This window comes from Equus asinus, chromosome 10 (genome assembly GCF_041296235.1).
Source record: "Equus asinus isolate D_3611 breed Donkey chromosome 10, EquAss-T2T_v2, whole genome shotgun sequence".
NCBI lineage: Eukaryota > Metazoa > Chordata > Mammalia > Perissodactyla > Equidae > Equus > Equus asinus.
In genome coordinates, this window is record NC_091799.1 from 49,147,217 (window position 1) to 49,172,061 (window position 24,845).

Below are 24,845 nucleotides of genomic sequence, written 5' to 3' on the forward strand. Positions count from 1 at the left end.
TGTTAGCATTTTGTTCCCTTTTTCATATTCATAAAATATACATCTGCCATTTTTTCTTTCTTGTGTTGTCTTTGGTTTTTGTATCAGAGGAAAGCTGACCTCATATTTTGAGAGAGTTCAAGAAAATTGGTACCATATTTTTAAATGTTTGGTAGATTTCAGTACTGAAGCCATCTAAGCCTGACTTTTTTTTATTCAATACTTTTGTCATGGTTATGAAATAATACATACGTATTCTATTCTACATAATATTATATATAGTATATTTACTTATAAAGTATATAATATGTAAAATTTTATGTATATAAGGTTTACCAGTGTTATAAATGTATTCAGATGTTTTATTTTTTTAAGTAATGTTTAGTAGCTTGTGTATTTCCTGGATGTATCATTTCATGGTTCAAGTTTATTGTAATATAATTGTTCATAGTATTCTCTTATAATACTGCTCTTTTATCTGGTTCATAGTAGTGTCCTCTTTTTAATACTGATTTAGCAATTTTCATTTTCTCTCTCTCTCTCTTTTGGTCAAACTATCTAAAGTATGTCAATTTTTAAAATAATTTTTAAGAAAATAACTTAGTTTCCTAGGCTTTCCCCATTGTGTTCTGTCTTCACTATTTGGTAACTTTATCTATAATATGTATTTTTTATTTTCTTATGCTTGATTTGAGTTTAATTTATTTTTTTCCAGTGACAAGTTAGATTTTTATTTGAAGTCTTTTTTTTTTATTTTAATATGGGTTTTAATTTCCATCTAACTGTTTCTTCAAGAGAATTGCATGTGTTGTACTAGGTTTTATCTTACTTTTTTTGGTCAAAGTATTTTATATTGTAATTTAATTTTCTTCTTTGATCTATTGACAGTTTTTGATTATTTTGTTTTATTTTCACATACTTTTCAGCTTCCAAAATCTTTTCCTGTTCTTAATTTCAATTTTGTGATTATAAAATTTAATTTGCATTATTTATATTCTTTTTAATTTATTGAGGTTTTTTAAGGCTTTGCATATTGTCTACACTGAAGAAAGTTCCATGTGTACTTGAGACAAATGCATATTCCACTATTGTTTGTTGGAATGTTCTATAGGTATCTGTCAGGTCTACTTGGTTTGTCATGTTTAAGTTTTACTTTTCTTTTTGATATTCTACTTAATTTTCGATCTACTATGAAATGTGGGTTTCTGCTTACTCCAAGTACTATTGTTGAATGTTCTATTTTTCCCTTCCTTTCTGTTACTTTTTGCTTTGTTATATTGTGTTCTGCTATTAGGTGTGCACATGTATAATTCTTGTTTATTTCATGAATTCAGTTTTTATCTTTACAAAATATCTTTTTGTATCTCTGAGAACATTTTTGTTGTATAGTCTAATTTGTCTAATGTAAGTATTCACTCCTCCTTTCTCGGGATTGCTGTTGGCATGGTATATATGTTTTTCTATTCTTTTACTTTCAATATATGTGCATTTGTGAATCTAATTTAAACTACTGTAGAAAGTGTGTAGTTGGATCTTATTTCTGTTCAGATTGACACTCTGCTAAGTGATTGAATTATTTCCTCCACGTTTAAAGTTATAATTGATATATTTGGATTAAAATGTGAAATTATACATTTTTCTATGCACATATTGTGTTTTTAATCCTTTATTCATATTTATAGATTCTTTTTACATTAAGTGATTCTTTTAATGTATCAATTAACTCTAATGATTTTTCATTATTTTGAGCTATTTTTAATGGTTGCACTGTGGCTTACTACATAAAGTTTAACTTAACCAAAATCAGCTTCAGAGTTATTTCATCTTAATTTTAATGAGATCTAAAAATTTACTTCCATATAGATCTATTCCCTTTATCTTTCTTTTGTGATAGTGTTACAATTATTAGTGTTACAAACTCAGCAATATGTTTCTGTAATTCTTATTTTACCCACCACAGTTATGTCCTTAACCTAATACAATTTTTCCCCCAACCATCTGCTAATTTCCCCTGTGCTATCATTGGAAATTTATGCATGTATACTACTGTAATTCTGTAATTAACTTTCAGTCCTCTGTTTATTTATGCAGATTTGAATTGCCAGCTGGGGTCATTTGCCTTTAGCCTGAACTTACTTCAGTGCTTTAGCATCTCTTGTAATGAAAGACTGCCAGTAACAAATTTTCCTAGGTTGTGTTTACCTGAGATTGTCTTTCTTTTACTTTTATTTTTTGAAAGTTATGTTTGATGGGTATAGTATTCTTGGTCTCCAATTATTGTCCTTGAACATTTTAATTATGTTACCCCATTGCCTTCTGAACTTCAATGTGTCTGTAGAGAAGTCATCTGTTAATCCTATTAGGATTCTCTTTGAAAGTAATGGGTCATTTTTCTGGAGGGTTTGGAAATTTTTTTCCTTGTCTGACTTACAGCTTTTATGTTTGTAAATCTCTTACTGTTTATCCTTTTAGTAGTCCTATGAGCTTCCTGAATAATTCTATAAATATGAGAATTTTTCAGTCATTATTTATTTTAATATATTTTTGCAGCTCATTTCTCTCTCTTCTTCTTTCTCCTAATCCAGTTCCCCATATTTTCATGCTTTTTACGATGTCCCACATTCCTCTGGTGCTCTGTTTATATAACTTTTTTCCTTTTGTTCTTTGGTTTGCATATTTTCTGTGGTTCTATTTTCAAGTTTGTTGATTATTTCTTTCACCAGTTCAAGTCTACAGATAAGTCCCTCTAAGAGTTTTAAAAATTTTAGTTACTATAATTTTCAGTTCCAGAATTTTATTTTGGATATTTCTATAACTTCCTTTCATTGATAACCTCTAATAATGCAACTTTGTGATCACAATTTCCTTTTACATCATGGTTTCATTTAGTTTTTAGAAGATATTTTTAGTGCTTAATTTGCATTTTTATCTGATAAAACTGACCTCTCTCTCAAGGTCAATTTATATTGCCTGCTTTTTTTTTCACGTTAGGATTATACTTTTCTGTTTCTTTCCAGGATCCATAACAGTCTTTTTGAAACTAGACATTTCATATGATATAAGCTAGCATGTTTTGTTATTGGTTCACCACACCAGGACTTTTTACTGTTATTTCCCTGCTTATAGGATAGTGACTAGCTGTGTTATTTTCATGCAGTTTTCCTCGTTTATCCCTGACGATGCTCGGACTCTAATGTCGCTCACTGGAAGACATAGATTGAGATGACTATAATTTTGACAGGGCTATCCGAGTCTTTTTCTGTGACATACACACAGTTTTTAATCTATACTAATTGTCACGTGATTGCTTTATTATTTTCAAGAGTACTATGAGTAATGAATTTTTGTATAATCTAATCAAAGCTAGGTTCCTATATAGGTACAGTTCTGGGAGTTCTTGTGTGATATTTGTTCTGAACCAGTGAGGACTTTCTAGCTTTCTCTTCCTTAGTTTTTTTCCTGAAAACTAGCTGGCTTATAACTTTAGATTGTAGTTTATTGAATAGACATATCTCCTCCCAGTTGACTATCTTCACAACTTTCACTGTTTTGACAATGATCTTTGGCTTGAATCTCTCCATCTTTTGTTGTAAATAAAGTAAGTTCCTTTAGAAATAGATTACTATTTTATATTCTTCACTCTATATTTTCCTCTAAGAAAAATCTTCTGAACCTGGTCTCTGGAGTTAGGAGTGGGCACAATGAAAGCCTTTTTTTCTGAGAGATGTTCTTATTTTAATAGCTGCCCACTTATTAGAGGTGGGGAGCAGCTTGAGGTCTTCTCAACTTGCGTCTTTTTGTTTAGGGCCTAGCATTCTTCACAGAGTTGCACTCAAGATGAAGCCTCTATTCCATGAGTGGTGGCTAGTTGGTAGAAGACACCACCACGTATCTGAGGACAGAATGAGAACTTGCAATGTCCTGCTCCTCCTGGAAATAAAGCTCTCTAACTGAGATCTGGGAGAGAGAGTGATCTGTAGATATGGCTACACAAATCTAGAGCTGGATTTATACCTCAATGATGTAGGAGGCGTTGGGGAATGAGAAGTATTGGTTCATGTAGAGAAACTCTTGATTTCTCTTTTCTTATTAAATTTTCATATGTTTTATATAGATTTTTTCATTTTTCTTATGTCCTTAGGAACATTTCAAGAGGAATGAAATGGGCATTTTTAACTAATTTTGCCTGTTTTACTGGGGAACAGGTATGCAAAGTTTATCATGTTAATCATCTCATAACTTAGGTCAATCTCTTATATTATTATCTTTTTCAAGAGACATTTCTATCATCTGTATAATTTTTGTGTTTCTATTTACTGACTTTTCTTTACCTCATTATGGGGCCTATATTGTTTCTTGCATGCATGGTAAGGTTTTTTTTTGAGGAAGATTAGCCCTGAGCTAACATCTGCTGCCAATCCTCCTCTTTTTTGCTGAGGAAGACTGGCCCTGAACTAACACCCATGCTCATCTTCCTCTACTCTATATATGGGATGCCTGCCATAGCATGGCTTGATAAATGATGTGTAGGTACACACTCTGGATCCAAACCAGGAAACTCTGCGCTATTGCAGTGGAATGTGTGAACTTAACCACTGCACCACCAGACCAGCCCTGCATGCATAGTAATTTTTGACAAAATATCAGAAATTTTCAATTTTACATTATTGTGTATAAGGTACATTTGTTCTATATATAATAACATATAGTTTAACTCTGCTTTAGAACAAATTTAAACCTTTGAGGATATAGAGTTATAACTCCTTATCCTCACCAGGATTTGGTGCTGTCAGAGTTTTGGATATTCACTATTGTAACAGCCATGTAGCAGTATCTCCTTTTTGCTTTAATTTGCATTTTTCTAATAGTACATAATGTGGAGCATTTTTTATTAGCTTGTTTTCAAGTTGTATATCTTTTTTGGTGAGGTGTTTATTCATGTCTTCTGCCATTAAAAACATCAGGTTGTTTGTGTTGAGTTCTTTAAGAATTCTTTGTATATTTTGGATAACAATCCTTTACAAGATACATTTTTTGCAAGTATTTTCTACCAGTCTGTGGCTTGTCTTCTCTATCTCATTATTGTATTTCAGCATAAGTTTTTAATTTTAATGAGGTTCCTCTTATCAACTATTTCTTTTGTGACTCATAACTTTGGAATTTTATCTAAAAAGACAATGCCAAACCCATGTCATCTGGATTTTGATCTCTGTTATCTTGTAGTGTTTTATTACTTTTGCATTTAACATTTAGGTCTATGATCTATTTTGAGTTTAACCTTGGTGTCTAGATTTAATATCTGTGTCTAGATTCTATTTTTTTACACACGAATGTCTTGATTTTCCTGAGCATTTCTTTGAGTCTATCCTCTCTCTATTAAATTACATTGTATCCTTTGTTAAGGATCAGTGGAGACTGTTTGAGTGGGTCCATTTTAGGCCTCCATATTATGTTAAATGGATCTAGTTTTGTATCTTTCCATCAGTACCACACTGAGTTAATTATTATAGCTTTACATTGAGTGTCAAAGTTGGATAGTGTCAGCTTTCTGACTTTGTTCTCACTCTTCCGTACTATGTTGGCTATTTTCAACTTTTGCCTCCCCATATAAACTTTAGAATAATTTTCTTGATATCCACAAAATAACTTTCAGGCATTTTTATGGGTATTCTATTGTATTTACATAATGTATAATCAAATTGGGAAAAGTGATATCTTAACAGTATTGAGTCTCCCTGTCCATGTAAATGAAATGATTCTCTATTTATTCATATCTTTTTTATTTCTTTCATCAATATCTTGAATTTTGTTTGTTTTTTTCAGTTTTGATGCTATTTAAATGCCATTTTATTTGCAATTTCAAATGCCAATTGTCTATTGTTGATATATAGAAAAACAATTTACTTTTGTATAACTTTTTACTCTGTGAACTTTCTATGATGACTTCTTAGATTCAGGACATTTTTGTCAATTCTTTTAGATTTTCTGTATACATGATCATATCATCTGTGAAAAAATCAAATTTATCTGTACTCATTTTGTTTCCTACTCTTGTATTATTGACTTGAGCATAACTTTCAACAGGATTTGATAAAAAGTAAATAGGGCATCCTTGCCTTGTTCCTGATCTTATGGAAAAACCATTTAGCTTTTTTCCAGTTAATTATGATGTTGTGTATATATTTTTTTGTGAATGTTCTTTATCAAGTTTAGAAAGGTCCCTTCTAATCTTAATTTGCTGAGAATTTATATCATGAATAGTTGTTAGACTTTGCCAAATGATTTTTCTTCATCTCTTGTTATACACTGTTTCTTTTTTAGTCTGTTATGTGATGGATTATGTTAATTGACTTAGTTTCACTAGCCTTGCTTAACTAGGATGAATTACATTTTTTTGCAGTATATAGTTCTTTCTATATAGTGTTGACTTAATTTGCTAACATTTTGTTGATGGTTTTTGCGTGTTTATGAAAGACATTGGTGTGTGGTTTTCTTTTTTTGTAATGTATTTACCTAGTTTTGTGTTGCGGTAATGCTGGCCTCATAAAATGAGTTAAGAAATATTTCCTTGCTTCTGTATTCATAAAGAGATTATAGAGAACTAACATAATTTCTTCCTTAAATGTTTGATAGATGGACCATTGAACTGATCTGTGCAAGGTACTTCTGTTTTGGAAGATAACAAGTGATGTATTCAATTTCTTGAATAGATATAGCCGTATTCAGATTCCTATTTCTTCTTGCATGTTTTTGTAGATTGTATATTTCAAAGAATTAGTCCATTTCATCTACATTATCAAATTTGTGGACAAACAACTCTTCATAATATTTCTTTACTACCATTTTAATGTCTGTAGGATCTACCAAGATGACTCTTCTTTTATTTCTTGTCCAAATAATTTGTTTTTTCTTCTTCCTTCCTTTCTTTCTCATGTTACTCTGGCTAGAGAGTAATTTTAATGATCTTTAAAATAACTGGCTTTTGATTTTGCCTATTTCTATTGATTTTGTTTCCAACAGCTTGATTTCTACTGTAATTTTAATTTTTTTCTTGTTTACTTACAATTTAATTTTCTTTTCTAGGAACACATCAGCATTTATTCTAGGGCTAATTTTGCCTCATAACTGGGTCAAAATTTTTCAGAAAGCTCTATCTATTTTCCTATAGATTGTGAGATGTTTCCTTTAGTCTGATGGGACCAGAAACTATTTCCAATACTGTGTGAGTTTCATAGATTTCTTGATCTAGACTTTTAGGTGGTTTCTTCCAATCATTTGGTAATTTTCTCACATACACTGGTTGTAAGTATTCAACTGAAGACTCCAGGGGTACTTTTTGTGAATATTTTAACCTATCTCTGTGTGCAGCTTTCTTCTTTTCATTAGCATTTTCTGTGAAATCTTTGTACATTGGCCACCTAAGACAACTCTATCTCCCCAATTCAGGAAGAATGACAAAATCTTTTTGGATTTCTTCTCTGTATCATGGCCTGTAAACTCTCCCCAGGCTAAACAAAATCAGAAGTGAAAGAGGAGAAGTAACAACAGACTCCACAGAAATACAATGGATTACAAGAGAGTACTATGAAAAACTCTACGCCAACAAAATGGATAACATACAGGAAATGGACAAATTCTTGGACTCCTACAATCTCCCAAAGCTCACTGAAGAAGAGGTAAGCAATTTGAACAGACCAATCACAAGGAAAGAGATTGAAACAGCCATCAAAGAATCCCAAAGAATAAAACCCCAGGATCAGATGGCTTTCCTGGGGAATTCTACCAAACATTCAGAGAGGATTTAATACCCATCCCTTTCAAGCTATTCCAAAAATTAGGGAAGATGGAACACTTCCTAACACATTCTACAAGGCCAACATCATGCTGATACCAAAGCCTGACAAGGACAACACAACAAAAGAGAACTACAGGCCAATATCACTAATGAAAATCGATGCAAAAATTCTCAACAAAATTTTGGCAACCTGAATTCAGCAATTCATCAAAAGGATCATACATCATGATCAAGTAAGATTCATACCAGGGACACAGGGATCGTTGAACACCCACAAATTAATCAACATAATACACCACATCAACAAACTGAGGAATAAAAACCACATGATCATCTCAACAGATGCAGAGAAAGCATTTGACAAGATCCAACAGCCATTTATGATAAAAACTCTGAAAAAAATGGGGATAGAAGGGAACTATCTCAACATAATATGACAGACCTACAGCCAACATCATACTCAATGGGCAAAAACTGAGCACCATCCCCCTGAAAACAGGAACAAGACAAGGATGCCCTCTATCACCACTCTTATTTAATATAGTACTGGAGGTCCTGGCCAGAGCAATTAGGCCAGAAAAAGGAATAACAAGACTCCAAATAGGGAGGGAAGAAGTGAAACTCTCGCTGTTTGTGGATGACATGATCCTATATATAGAAAACCCCAAAGAATCTGTTTGAAAACTTTTAGCAGTAATCAACAACTACAGAAAAGTTGCAGGGTATAAAATCACTTTGCATAAATCAGTAGCATTTCTAGTCTCGAATAACAAACTAACAGAAAAAGAACTCAAGAACACAATACCATTCAAAATCGCTACAAAAAGAATAAAATACCTTGAGGTGAATTTAACTAAGGAAGTGAAAGACCTATACAATGAAAATTACAGGCTTTTCTGAAAGAAATGGATGATGACATAAAGAGGTGGAAAGACATCCCATGTATATGGATTGGAAGAATAAGCATAGTTCAGATGTCCATTCTACCTAAAGCAATCTACAGATTCAATGCCATCCCAATCAGAATCCCAATGACATTCTTTACAGAAATAGAACAAAGAATCCTAAAATTCATATGGGGTAACAAAAGACCTCAAATTGCTAAAGCAATCCTGAGAAAAAAGAACAAAACTGGAGGCATCACAATCCCTGACTTCAAAACATACTACAAAGCTACAGTAATCAAAACAGCATGCTACTCATACAAAAACAGGTGCACAGATCAATGGAACAGAATTGAAAGCCCAGAAATAAAACCACGCATCTACAGACAGCTTATCTTTGACAAAGGAGCTGAGGGTCTACAAGGGAGAAAAGAAAATCTCTTCAACAAATACTGCTGGGAAAACTGGAAAGCCACATGGAAAAGAATGAAAATTGACCATTCTTTCTCATCATTCACCAAAATAATCTCAAATAGATCAAAGACCTAAAGCAGAGGCCTGAAACCATAAGGCTTCTAGAAGAAAATGTAGGCAGTACATTCTTTGACATCAGTATTAAAAGGATCTTTTTGGACACCATGTCTTCCCAGAGAAGGGAAGCAATAGAAAGAATAAACAAATAGGACTTCATCAGACTAAAGAGCTTCTTCAAGGCAAAGGAAAACAGGATTAAAACAAAAAAAACAACCCACTAACTGGGAAAAAATATTTGCAAGTCATACATCTGACAAAGGCTTAATATCCATAAAATATATAAATAACTCACAGAACTCAGCAACAAAAAATCAAACAACCCGATCAAAAAATGGGCTGGAGATATGAACAGACATTTCTCCAAAGAAGATATACGGATGCCCAACAGGCACATGAAAAGATGTTCATCATCTCTGATCATTGGGGAAATGCAAATCAAAACAACACTGAGATATCACCTTACACCCATTAGAATGATATAAATATTTAAAACCAAGAGTGACAAATGTTGGAGAGGTTGTGGAGAAAAAGGAACCCTCATACACTGCTGGTGGGAATGCAAACTGGTGCAGCCACTATGGAAAACAGTATGGAGATTCCTCAAAAAATTAAAAATAGAACTACCATCCGACCCAGCTATCCCACTACTTGGTATCTATCCAAAGAACCTGAAGTCAGAAAATCCAGGGGCCAGCTCCATGGCCGAGTGGTTAAGCTCACGTGCTCTACTGTGGTAGCCCAGGGTGCGGATCCTGGGTGCGGACATGGCACAGCTTGTCAGGCCATGTTGAGGCAGTGTCCCACATCCCACAGCTAGAAGGACATGCAACCAAGATATACAACTGTGTACGTGGGGGTGGGGGGAGATAAAGCAGAAAAAAAAAAAAACCAGATTGGCAACAGTTCTTAGCCCAGATGCCAATCTTTGAAAAAAAGAAAAAAAGGAAGATTGGCAACAGTTGTTAGCTCAGGTGCCAATCTTTAAAGAAAAAAAGTAAAAAAAGAAAATCCAAAAGTCCTATGCACCCAAATGTTCATTGCAGCATTATTTACAATAGCCAAGACATGGAAACAACTTAAGTGCCCATCAACAGATGGTTGGATAAAGAAGTTGTGGTATATATATACAGTGGAGTACTACTCAGCCATAAAAAAGAACAAAATCGTCCCATTTGCAACAACATAGATGGACCTTGAGGGAATTAAGTGAAATAAGCCAGATAGAGAAAGACAATCTCTGTATGACTCTACGCATATGAGGAATTTAAAAATGTAGACAAAGAGAACAGATTAGTGGCTACCAGGGGAAAAGTGGGGTGGGGGGTGGGGAAAAAGGGTGAAGGGGTGCACCTACCACATGACTGAGACACAATGTACAACTGAAATTTCACAAGATTTTAACTTACCGTTATCTAATAATTTTTTTTAAAAAAAGAAACACTAAAGCATAAAAATCAATGGTGCAGAGAACACCCATTTACCCTTTACTCAGATTCATTTCTTGTTTACATTGTACACAATATGCTTTATTACTTCTCTGTCGGTCCCTATCTCTAACTTGAGACAGTTTTCTATCTCCTCATGACTTTATCTCCTAAATATTTTATTATTTTATAAAATATGAATATTCTCCTATAAAATGAGTGCAGTTATCAACTTCAGTAATTGTAAACTTCAAAACAATATAATACAATGCATTTTGAATGGAGAAGGAGTATAGAATCGAAGATATTTGTAGTACTTTGAAGCAATTCCTAAAAGAGATACAAGACACCATGGTATGAGGATTTGAGAAATATCATTGGCATAACTTCTAAAATTCTGATGTATAAAGAGAAGGAAAAGCACCTTATTATCATAATTCCTATTTTATAGTTCCTTTAAGAACTGTTCCCACATTCAACATATTCTTTACAGCCCCTGTGACATCTTTTATCCTGAGACTATAGATTAAAGGGTTTAGCACAGGAATGAGTATGGTATAAAAGACAGATGCCATCATGTCCTTCTCAGGGGTATGATAGGAGTTTGGAAGCATATAGTTGTAGATGCCTGACCCATAAAAGAGGATGACCACAGTCATATGGGAGGAAAAAGTGGTTAAGGCCTTCTTTCGGCGCTTTGCTGAGTTCATACTTTGGATAGTGAGCAGAATAAAAGAATAGGAGCTTGAAATGACTGTTAGAGGGATGAGAAGCATAAGGACACAACAAAAAGTACATGATTGTCTCATAAAGGGAACTGTCTGAGCAAGAGAGATTCATTACAGCAGGGACTTCACAAAAGAAATGATGGATCACTCAGGATTTTCAGAAGGCTAAGGTTATGGTGACAGATGTGAGCATGAAGTCAGCCAAAGACCCCAGAAACCAGCACCCAAATGCCAGGAGGATACATACCTTATGGTTCATGAGGATACAATAATGGAAAGGATAGCAAATGGCCATATAGCGATCATAGGCCATGGCAGCTAGAAGGAAACATCTTGAACCTCTTAGTGTCACATAGCAGAAAATTTGCATCCCACATTTAGGGGCTGAGATATTATTCACACCTATCACCTGGTCTATAAGCATCTTGGGCACAGTGACAGAAATATGCATCATGTCCATGAGAGAGAGCTGACTGATGAAAATGTACATGGGGGTGTGGAGGTGGTTGACAGAGTGTATCAGAAAGATCAGGATGGTGTTTCCAGACAAAGGTATCAGGAAAACCACAAAAATGACTACCCAAAGAAGAGTTTGGTGTTTGGATTCACTGAAGATTCCCACAAAGATCACATCTGACTGTCCAGTGTCATTGGCCACCTGGGTTGTATTGTCCATGATGTTTCACCTAGACAACCAGTGAAAGATTTGGAGTGAGTTAATCACTCATGGAATATAACCATCCAATATGATTTAACAAATATTTACTGAGAGTTTGTGTGCTAACGTTTGTGTACACCCACTTACTGTGCAAACCAGAGGAAGGCCCATGGGCCTACAAACTTGGAGATTATTACTTCTTATGAATTATTAATTTACTAGAAAACTAAGAATTTACAATGATGGGTCTGAACAATTGGTAACTTGTTTGAAGTTGCCACAGTTCAGGTCATGATGTTTCCTAATGATAGATAGTGTCATCTATAACAATCCGTACTATATGTTGGAAATTTGCACAGCTGCTGACAAGCAACCACAAAAGCTAAATCATTGAAATAGGAGAAATCAAAATTCTATTTCTAGAATTATTGTTATAAAAGCCTAAATTAATTTGATCTCTCTGTGTTGTGTATCCAAGTAGAATATTAAAAAATATTATTGGAGCCATATACCCTGTAAGAAAGATTTAGAAAGTAACTGAAACATAATTTGGGGAAAGTCTATACCAAATATTTGAACCCCCTGTGCCCATAGGATCAGGCTGTCCTGTGAAGTATTGTGGTTGTGTAGTGTAAGCAATGCACCCCCAGAAACAGGTCAGGTTTCTCACACATGACTGGCCCCTTAAACCCCTGTGGGGCATAAAGGGAACAGCCCAGAATCTCAGCCCAACTGTAACCACAGATCCAACTTTATCTCTACGCAACATTTTTCTCTCTACTCTCCGTAAAACAAAGGATAAACTTAATTTTTGACCTCAGATGTGGCGAGGATTGAAGTAAAATAATGAAAATGCTTAGAACATCACCAGTTACAGATGACTAAGCACATATAATTTAGTCTAAAGAGTTCACATCTATGCTAATTATTGTGCATGAACTATGTAAGAATTGATTGTCATTATTTATTGTCTTATGATATGAGACACATTGCTGTAGTTTTTCAATTTCAGTATCTATTCATACATTTGGACTTGATAACTTCTACAGTCCCAATCAATTTATATAGACTTGTGTGTATGTTTATGTATTTTAATACACACTTATTTTATGTGAATATATGTAGGACTTAAGTGAATTATGTATATATATATATTTATTTATTTTAACCATAGTTCAGAGCTCTATGGAGAATCTCATCTTGCTTCTGTCTAGTATATGCTGCTCCAAGTTGCAATTCATTTCTTATAGCTCTAAATGTCAGACAGAAGAACTTGGATTTACATGGTCACTGCCATTTACCAGACAAGGCTTTAGCTGTTTTCTTTTCCCAAACACCATCTGCTTTAATGCACATGTCAATTAATTTCTCATGGAAACTGAAATGCAGAGAGGAAAATTGAATAACACTAAGATGTCTCTGACTCTAATTCACTGTTTTCTGCACTATCTTGCTTGTCACTGGCTGTGCCTGTGTTAGATGCCATAGACAAATCAAGAAGACATTAAACTTGGTTGCTTTTAAGGAGATCACAGTCAGTCTATTCAAGGACAAATATTATATGTTATTTAAAGCAGAATTTTAAAAAAGTTACAAAGTAATAAAAAAGAGAAACATACACGAAATACATCTGGCTTTTCTTAAATCAAACAGTAATAGCTTCTTATACATTTTATCTTACAGAGATTAAACTTTTATAACTTTATTTCCTGACATATCAGATGTTAAAATTCAAAAGCCCTTGTCAAGAAGAAGAAGATATTGACTCTTTTTTATTGGAAGAGTTTAGAAGTGGTTATTATGCAGTGATGTTTCAGGAAGAATAAGTTTCAAATACATTTTATACTCATAATTTTCTTTTAAATTAGAGTATTAAATTACTAATAGTCCTGAATTTTGAAATGCTGAAACATAGACAACACTGCAAATAAATTTGATGCCTTAATATAAATATCCAAAAAATATGGGACACAATGCAAAAAACCCCTCTTTCAAATCTCCCCCTCACTAGCAGATGGAAGCTGGAGTGCTTTGTGCAAAATTTAAAAAGAGTCCAATAAACTGTAAAACTGATCTGCTGACCGAGTCTATATGTGTGACCAAAGTGAAGCTAGGACCTCAACAGTGACCGGTCCATGTGCAGCCTGCAAAGCTGTTTGTGGAGTGAATAGAGGGAGAGAAGGAGACTCTGTGTGTAGCACTAGGCAGGCATCTGATGCACTTTGGTAAATGGGTATGACTATGATCAAGCCACACCAAACAGCCCCCTCGGTACACCAGACAGACAAGGGAATGGTATCTGTACCACACAAGGCAGCTTGCCTCCTTGTTCATGTTAACTCCTCTCATTCCAAATGTCTGAGTTTCATGTAAGCAGTTTAATGCATATTTAACTTGAGAAGTTACTAATAGTGGTGGTAGAATAATATTGACATTTTATTTGAAGCTGAGAGTATCCTCGCATGTGTTGTATTGCTTTGCCATATTTATCTTGTTCAAGAGCCTATGATGTATTTATTCATCTTATTTTCTCCTTTTACAGATTAAAGGATTCAGGTTCCTGGACCACCTGCCTAACGTCACACAACCAAGCTGAGGACAACACTACCTCAGCCCTGGAGCGGGACCCACAGGCTGTAACTCTTCCTCAGACATCTTGAGGACAACACACTCCTCCTTCGCCAGTCTACAATTTGGGTTTTAGTCAGTTCACTTTAGTTTCAACAGGAAAACATAAATATAATTGAGACATCTGTTTCAATGTTTTAACTATGAGAATTAATCTTTCTCAAATTAAAATCAGTCACTCTTGCCTTGCAAAATTTTACTCTCATGAAAAACATCATCCAATAATATAAGAAGAATATATATTCTCTTTCTTCCACCAATAATTGGAAATTGAAAACTCGTTTCCTAATAAGACTGAGTAAATAAGTGTTTTATAAAAAGTTTCAGAAGGAAAAGTGTATATACTACTCTCACTAAAAATGGATAATAGGGAAAAAATTGAGGAAATTGTGTGAAGCAATAGAAAGATGAGAAGGGGAACAGGTCAACAACAGTAATTACCCTTTTGCTGCTGCAGCTCTGTCTACCTGTCTGGTTGAACCCACCATCAGAAGACTCTGTGAGCCTCATCTAGATGGGCAAATGGAGGGCAGCCAGGTTAAATGCATGAAGAGAAGTAGGAGACGGACACCATCACTGGTTTTACTCTGCCCATTAGAGGAGTGGACTAATTTTTCTGCTGATACATCCCCTTGGGGCTTTGAAGAAGCATGCCATGTAATTAATAGAGCTAAAGATGGTAATAGATTTCTCAATTGCATTTTTGTGGTTTTCTTTTCATGATTTTTAATTTTTTAATTTCTAATGAAGTATAGTTGACAAACAATATTAGTTTCAGTTGTACAAGAAAGTGATTCAACACTTGTACAAATTATGAAATGATCATCTCAATAAGTCTATCATCTGTCACCATAGAAAATTATTACAATATTATTGACTACATTTCCTATGCTGTACATTACATTCCTGTGACTTATTTATTTTATAATTGGAAGTTCCAACGTTTTAAGCTCCTTAAACTATTTTCTCCATTCTCCCATCCTCCTCCCCTCTGACAACCACAAGTTTGTTTTCTGAGTCTCTGAGTCTGTTTCTGTTTTGTTTTGTTTGCTCATTTGCTTTGTTTTTTAGATTCTACATATAAGAGAAATGATACAATAGGTGCCTTTCTCTGTATGACATTTCATAGATGTGGAAACAGTCTAAGTGTCCATTGATGAATGAATGAATAAAGAGATTTTTGAATATGAACCCCTTATCAGATGTATGATTTGCAAATATCCTCTCCCATTCAGGAGGTTGTATTTTTGTTTTATTTATGGTTTCTTTCATTGTGAAAAATCTTTTTAAATTGATATATTCATATTTGTTTATTTTTGTTTTTGATTCCATTGCCTGAGGATATTGTCCAGAAAATATTACTGAAAATGATGTCAAAGAGCTGGTTGCCTATGCTTTCTTCAAGGAGTTTTATGGTTTCAGGTCTTACATTAATGTCTTTCATCTATTTTGAATTTATTTTTGTATATGGTTTAAAATACTGGTCCAGTTTTATATTTTTGCATGTAGCTATTCTGTTTTCCAACACCATATATTGAAGAGACTGTCTTTTCCTCATTGTATATTTTTGCTTCCTTTGCCATAGGTTAATTACTATCATGGTATGGTTTTATTTTTGGGCTCTTTATTGTGTTCCACTGATCTATGATATATTTTTATACTGGTACCATATTGTTTTGATTACTATATCTTTGTAGTGTAGTTTGAAATCAAGGACCATGATACCTCGAGCTTTGTTCTTTTTTTCTCAAGATTATTTGGCTCTTTGGGCCAGTCTTTTGTGGTTCCATATAAATTTTATCATTCTTTATTCTAGTTCTGTGAAAAATGCCATTGGTATTTTGATGGGGATTGCATTGCATCTGTAGCCTGCTTTGGGTAGCATGGACATTTTAAGAATACAAATTCTTCCACTCCTTTAGCACAGTGCATCTACCATTTATTTGTGTCATCTTATTTATTTCATAAATGTCTTATAGATTTCAGATTACAGGTCTTTTTCCTCCTTGGTTGAATTTATTCCCAGGTATTTTTTCATGCAATTGTAAATGAGATGGTTTTCTTATTTTTTTGTTAGCTTTTAATGAGTGTATAGGAACACAACTGATTCCTGAATATTAATTTTGTATGCTGAAACTTTGCTGAATTTATTCATTAGTTATTATAGTTTTTTGGTGGAGTCTTTAGGGTTTCCTATATATATTATCATGTCATCAGCAAATAGTGATAGTTTTACTTCTTATTTTCCAATTTGTATGCATTGAACTTCTTTTACTGGCCTTAATGCTGTGGTAGGGCTTCCCATACTATGTCAAATAAAAGTGGTGAGAGTGGGTTTCCATGTCTTCTTCCTGATCTTAGAGAAAAGGCTTTCAGCTTTTCATCGCTGAGTTTGATGCTAGATGTGTGTTAGCCAAATAAGGGTTTTATTATGTTGAGGTATGTTTCTTCCATACCTACTTTGTTGAGAGATTTTTCATAAGTGTTTTTGAATTTTGTCAAATTCTTTTTCTGCATCTATCATAATCATAGATTTTTTAACTTAATTTTGTTACTGTGGAGTATCATGTTGATTGATTTGCAGCTGCTGAATCATCCTTGCATCATGATATATGATCATTTTAATGTATTGTTAAGTTCAGTTTGCTAATATTTTGTTGAGTATTTTTGCATATGTGTTGATCAGGGATTATATTCATAATAATTCCAAGGACTAATTACAATATTCACCTTATTAACAGTCCAAAATTCTGGGGTGCCAAAGCAGTAGACAACACAAAAAATAAGTTTGATGCTTTAATATAAATATCCAAAACATCTGGGACGCGTTGCACTAAAAAAAATCTTTCTGTCAAGTTCCACCCTTACTTGCAGATGAAAGCTGAGTTCTGTGCAAAATTTAAAAACAATCTAATAAATGCAAAAGGCACTTGCTGACCAAGTTGATATTTGTGTTAAAAGTGAAGCAAGGACCAGCACGGTGATTGGCACATGTATAGAACTAGAAGCTGTTTGGGGAATGAATGGAGGGAGAGCAGGCAGGCAGGCAGATGTGGGGTGCTGGGCAAATCTTTGTCCCACTTTGGTAAATGGACATGGAAGTGATCAAGTCACACGGAACAGCCCACTTGGGAAACCAGCGAGACAAAAGAATACTGTCTGTACCAAGAAAAGCAACTGGCCTCCCTGCTCATTCTTACTCTTCTCTGTCCAATTCCTTGAGTTTCATTTAAACAGCTTAGTACATACTGAACTTGGGGAATTATTCATAGTAGTGGTAGAATAAAACTGAATCTTTATTTAAAGCTGACAGCATCTCAGCAATTGTTCTATTGCTTTACCACATTTTATCTTCCCCAAGACCTATGAGGTACTTACTCATCTTATTTTCTACTTTTACAGATTGGAAAATCCAGGTTTCTGGGGCATCTGCCTAATATCACACAACTAAGCTGGGGGAGGACTCATGTCTCAGATTACATTTGGCACCCAGAGTCTGGAATGCTGCCTTAGTTCTCCAGGAACACAGTCCTCCCTGCACAGTCTACACTGTGGGCGTTAGCCACTCACTGTCAGTTTCATCCGGGAATCTTAAATACAATTGAGACATTTATTTCAGTGTTATAACTACCAGAAATCATTTTCAATCAAAGTAAAATAAGACCTTCTTTTCCTGTAAAATTTTAGCTCAAGAAAACAAGCATCATCCAATAATACAAAAGAAACATATATCCTTTTGTCCATAAATAATTGGAAATCAAAAACCCATTTCCTCATATGTTCCAGTAAATAAGTGCTATATAAAAGATTCAAGGAAAAAGACACATTTTCTTTTCTCCACAAAAATAAGTGATAAAGGAAAAATTGGAGAAACATTGGCAAGAATTAATAGAATGTGTCAGAAGAAGAAGTAAAAACCAATAATTACCCTTTTACTCCTGTGGTTTTGTCTTCCTGTCTGACTGAACCCAACATCAGAGGATGGAGCAATCTTCATCCTGATGAGCTAATGGAGTGTGGCTGCTGTTATCTCTATAAAGAGAAATAGTAGAGTGACAGTATCTGTAGTCATTACTATGCCCATTAATGGAGTGGATGAATGTCTTCCATTGATAAATCCCATATGGGGTCTTTGAAGAAGAATGCAATTGAGAGAGCTAAAAAAGCTGATAGATATCTCTTTTGCTCTTTTCTGGTTTTATTCTTGTGTCCTTTAAAAAATCTTTTATCATAAACTAGAAATATTCACCAATATTAACAATAATCTCAAATCTCACCATCATCAATACAAATCTTATCCATGAAATATTGTAAATATATAAATTGTATATAATATATACAATTATATTTATACATATTTAATAATATATTAATACATAAATGTATTTCTAAATTATTTATAATACAATTTATAAATATATTATTTACACAATATAGTATATTGATATTAATGCATAATATTGTATATTAACATATAATATTATATGTTAATATATAATGTATTATACCAATATAATAGTGATATAATATAACAATATGTTATAAATATTAATATTTATAATTTAAATGTAATTAATAGGTATATTAATATATAAAAAGATAATATATAAATATATAATTATATTTTTATATATATATAAAATATATAAATTGTAGTTTATACATGGCCTTAGCTTTTTTCACTTTACAACATATTTGTATTGTATGTATGTATATGTCCTCATTTAAAGTTCAAACTTATTTTGTTGGGTATTGATACTGTTCTTCTCATCTTTCACAGGTACAGACTATGAAACTCATTGTCTAGTTGTGTCAAAGACAGTTTTACTAATGCGTTCAGCAGTTGAGAATAAAATTAAGGTGGTCTCCTTTACATCTTTGGATCAATCTTCATTAGGTTACTTATTGTCCTTTCTTCTGTCACTCAGTTCTAATCTGTGTTGCTTTAATGTTACCTTGCATTTTAGGGTGTTTTTTTTTTAATTTATATGTTGAGTGATAGTTATAGAAAAACATAAAACAAAAAATTGCAAATAAAATTTAAAAATCAACCATAAGGCAATCACTCAGACAAAAATCATGCCTTAAATATTATCTTTCTTTCTTTCAAACTACAAATATGTATGGAGTGTGTACCATGTATCAGGCAGTTGAGATAAATGAGTGAACAACACAGAAGCAAACCCACCGTCACAGAACTTGCAGCCAAATTCTTCTGAACCTTTTTGCATCTCAGTTTCCATGAAAAATTGATTGCTATAGACAATAAAGCAGATGATGTTTGCAAAAACACATAAAGCCTTGTCTCATAAACGGCAGAGACCTTCTAAAGGCTAGTTCTTCTCCCTGATATTCAGAACAGATGGTAGGAGCTTTAAGGAGATGAAGTTGGAGAAGCATGTACTGGACAGAAGTCAGATGAGATTCTCCATAAATCTCTGCTTAAACAGGGTTAAGGTAATAAATATGTAGTACATGTTTATTTATACTTATATATTCATATTTTATAAATTAATATAGATCTTATATGCATTTATTTAAAGTCTGATATCATAAATATTATTGTCCAAGACTACAGAATTTATCAAATCCAGATTCATTTTATTGGAACTAGATATTTTTTAGCTTTATTTTTTAAGAAAAGTTTCCACACATTAAATATTTATCATGCTCAAGCTCAGTGATAATATTTGGGCTGAAAATGTGATTAATAAAAATTTTCTAAAAAATGAACATATATATATTTGCTTAGTGTATCTGAAAAAACTTGCCTTAATGTCAGAGGAAATTTCACATCTAATTCACAACTTTGAAATATGCAGTACAGTGTTATTAACTGTTAACTATAGTTAACTATCATTGCCATGTTGTACATTACATTCCCATGACTTATTTACTTTAGAAATGGCAGTTTGTAGATTTTGGCTACCTTCCCCCATTTCCCCCACCTCCTACGCTTTGCCTCTGGCAGCCCATCTGTTCTCTGTATTTATGAGCTTTTTTTTCAGTAAGATTTCATTTTTTATGGCTGAACAGTATTTCGTTGTATATACATCTACACACAACTTTTTCTTTATCCGTTCATCCACTGATGGAAATTAAGCTTGTTTCCATATCCTAATTATTGTAAATAATGCTGCAATAATCATAAGGGCATATATGTCTTTTTAAGCCAGTATTTTCATTTTCTTTGCATAAATACCCAGAAGTGGAATTACTGGATCCTATGGTAGTTCAATTTTTAATTTTTTTGAGAAACCTCTATACCATTTTCCATAGTGGCTGCACAAATTTATTTTCCCACCAACAATGCACAATGGTTCCCTTTCTACACCTCCTTGTCAGCATTTGTTACCTCTTGCCTTTTTGATGATGGCCATTCTAACAGGTGTGAGGGGATATCTCATTGTGGCTTTTATTTAATTTCCTTGGTGATTAGTGATGTTGAGCACCTTTTCATGTTCTTGCTGGCCATGTGTATGTCTTCTTTGGAAAAATATCTATCCGGATCTTCTGCCCATTTTTAATTGGATTGCTTTTTTTATAATGAGTTGTATGAGTTCTTTATGTATTTTGGCTATTAACCCCTTATCAGATAAACAATGGGCAAATATTTTCTCCTATTCAGTAGATTGCCTTTTCATTTTCCAAAATCTTATATATATTAATAGTTACTAAAACTGGTGAGCTGAAGCAATGCATCTCATATCTAGGTCAATAATATAAAAATCATCTCTTACATAGATTCTGTACAATAATTACTATAGATATTAAGTCTTTAAACTGAGTATATGCACTTATTGATCTGTAACTGTATATGTACTTATTGATCTGTAACTGGTAATGTTTCTAGCACTTTTATTATTTTACCTCATTTAATCCTTATTACATCCAAGGTCAAACATTTTAATCCTCTTTGTAGAGTGGACAGAGGAATGGTGGGTACAGGGTAAGCTGAACCCATAGCCACAGTCGAGCCTCAGAATTTGGACTCCTCACTTGGTGACCCTAGCATATCTAAGGGTTTGGTCATTGGTGAGGACCCCAACCTGCTCCTATTTATGTGTTCTTGCTCCACACAACCACAGAGCATCACAACATGGTACAATAATACAGGCAAATGGGGTACAAATTTTTGGTATAGACTTTACCCAAATTGTGTTTCATTTACTTTCGAAATCTTTATTATATGAACCAGATTTTTAAGGTCTCTGTTGAATACTTAAATCAGAGAACTTGATTCACTTCTGTCTCCTATAACCAAAAAATCTAGAAATAAGGTATTTTATTTATCTTTTTTCAATGATTTATTTTTGTGTTTGCACAGGTCAGTGATTTTGCAGATTTCCATACTTATTGATAAGCAACACTGTCTATCATCAGGAAATCTCATGACCTTCAACTGTGTCAATCTTACCATAAGTTACTGATTTTCTTGACATGCAGTTGAGGATTCTTAACTGAGGATTCTTAGTTTTTTGGTAAATATGTAGAATTACAGATAATTTACAACCCTTAAATCTGAAGGCCAATGGAACTTCCTCCTGTTAGCACAATTGGTTTGGCATGCACACACACACACACACACAAGCTCACAAAACATTCATTTCAGGTGATCATATCCCATGAGTAATCTATTAATGTCAAGCTCTCCTTGACTGATCTAGGTGAAATCTCATGGACAACACCACTTGGGAGGCCAACCACACTGGAGAGTTGGATTTAATCTTGGTGGGACTCTTTAGTAAAACCAAGCACCCAGCTCTCCTTTGTGTGGTAATATTTATGGTTTTCCTGACAGCCTTGTCTGGAAACGCCATCCTGATTCTTCTGATACACTCTGATGCCCACCTCCACACCCCTATGTACTTCTTCATCAGCCAGTTGTCTCTCATGGACAAAAATGTACATTTCTGTCACTGTACCCAAGATGCTCATGGACCAGTTCATGGGTGTGAATAAGATCTCAGTCCCTGAATGTGGGATACTGATGTTCTTCTATGTTACACTAGGAGGTTCAGAATGTTTCCTTCTGGCTGCCATGGCCTATGACCGCTGTGTGGCCATCTGCCATCCACTCCATTATCCTATTCTCATGAACCGCAGGATGTATCTCCTTTCAGTCTCTGGCTGCTGGTTCCTGGGAGCTGTGGATGGCTTCCTGTTCACACTTGTCACCATGACCTTCCCCTTCTGCAGACCCCAGGAAATGCATCATTTCTTCTGTGAGGTGCCTGCTTTAATGAAGTTTTCCTGCTCAGACACCTCTCTCTATGAGACACCCATGTACCTGTGCTGTGTACTCATGCTCCTCATCCCTGCAACAGTCATTTCAAGCTCCTATATTTTCATCCTCCTCACCATCTACAGGATGAATTCAGCAGAAGGGTGGAAAAAGGCCTTCACCACTTGTTCTTCTCATGTGACTGTGGTCATGCTTTTTTATGGGGCTGCTGTCTACACCTACATGCTTCCCAGCTCCTACCACACTACTGAGAAGGATATGGTTGTCTCTGTCTTTTACACCATACTCACTCCTGGTCTAAACCCTTAATCTATAGTCTTAGGAATAAGGATGTCACAGGGGCTCTAAAGAAAATGTTAAACGTGGGATCTATCTTTCAGGAAAATATAAAGTAGGAAACTTTGGTACCAAAGGTTTATTTTCCTTCTCTCTACACTTCAGAAGTTTAGGATCTTATAGCAATGTTATTCCTCAGATTCTCATACCATATGTCACCTTATATTCATCCCTTTTGCAGGAATTGTCTTCCTGTCCTGGAAAGCTCTTCAGTTTTACACTCCTTTGCTCAACCTTACCAGGTTACAGAACCCATAAGCACAGTACCAGGCCAATATTTCCAAGTGGCTTTATTCCAGAATGTCAACCTTCATTCCTCAAAAGCTGTCGTGTTATATCCAAGCCTGTATTTTTTTTAAATATGATGTTCCAGTCAAAGCCTTGGTAATATAACCAGTGTTTCCAATTGTGTCCTGTTAAAAGAGGAACAGATTCTTATTGTACTTATGCAAACAACTATATTGCCAGGAGAATAAGAATACTTATTCATCAGGGGATTTTGGAGGGAGGAAAAGAGAAATGTTTCAATTTTGTTTATGAATTGCTGTAAGTCATAGTTCTTTAACAGAATAGAGAAAAAGCTTTTCTTAACTCTGAATAAAAGCAAAACATCAAAAACCAGAAATATCTCAATCAAAAAGTCGTAAAAATTATAATCATCCCTATCAGTTTATTCTGTCCTGTGTAATTGGTTCTTGATCTTAATCTTCTGTCAGCAGTTTGTGAGGTCATCGGTTTCTCTGTGGGAGTTCTGTAATTTTTACCCAGTTTAGTTTTACAATCTGAATGTTTATTGGAAACCTGTATTCTAGAGTGTCAGATCCTTTCCATGAATTTCTCTGAAGATGAAACATATTTGCAAAAACATTAAAGTAAAATAGCCACTGTTCATAAATAACAAAACATTCAAAAATGGTAATTGACAAAGGCATTTGACCATCTCTGTGATATACAACATTTTGAGATAATAACCAGGATTATAGCTGACAATAAGAACATATCAGATAATTTTTAAAATATTTATATCAGTAACATTTATATAATATCATTTAAGAAAGTTTATCTTTACTTATTTGACAATGCTTCTCATTTAATTTAAAATACAAAATAAGCCTTATTAGTTTAGCTTTCTTTTCTTATAGGAAGAGAGCAAATTTCTCCAAGAAGTCCCAGGGGCCCTCTTAAAATCTCCAGAGAAACCTTCTCTCCTCTTCCAGGTCAAAAGAAAGCTTTTATTCAATACTTGAATATTTGTGTCAGGGGGGAAGCTTGTCAAAAATATTAAAAGCTTTAAAACATTTGTTCAGACAGGAAACAAAGTTCACTTGTAAAACCATGTTCAGGTATCTATTCAAAGTGACAACAGAAACAGTCAAGGGGAAACAGAGTTAAAATAGTCAAAAAAAGCCCTTTTATAACCTTTTTATAAAGAGCAGATGAAAAATTTAGGAAAATTATCCTTTTAAGAAAGAGGAAACCAAGTTTTAATTTTGTACCAGTTTACTTTTGACATATAGGTTTATCTACTTAATTGGATTTACTTTAATCCTGGACAACTTATAAATAAAACTCTTTAGGGCTTTACTTTTACAAACCTTTGGTTACTTTTTTACATTCAGAATTTGTCCCAGCAC

General features: G+C 33.9%; 1 long non-coding RNA gene and 2 pseudogenes across 1 annotated transcript in view; 2 read left to right on the forward strand and 1 right to left on the reverse strand.

Moving 5' to 3' along the window:
* Nucleotides 1-17,471, forward strand: part of LOC139046384 (uncharacterized) — a 118,549-nt gene extending 101,078 nt beyond the window's left edge. The window contains exon 3 of the long non-coding RNA XR_011506373.1: nt 14,545-17,471. This is a non-coding gene — a long non-coding RNA (uncharacterized lncRNA). The remainder of the gene's footprint in view (nt 1-14,544) is intronic.
* Nucleotides 11,057-12,107, reverse strand: LOC106848352 (olfactory receptor 2T29-like; annotated as a pseudogene).
* Nucleotides 17,472-22,307: 4,836 nt separating the features above from the next.
* Nucleotides 22,308-23,270, forward strand: LOC106848361 (olfactory receptor 2T5-like; annotated as a pseudogene).
* Nucleotides 23,271-24,845: the final 1,575 nt, after the last annotated feature.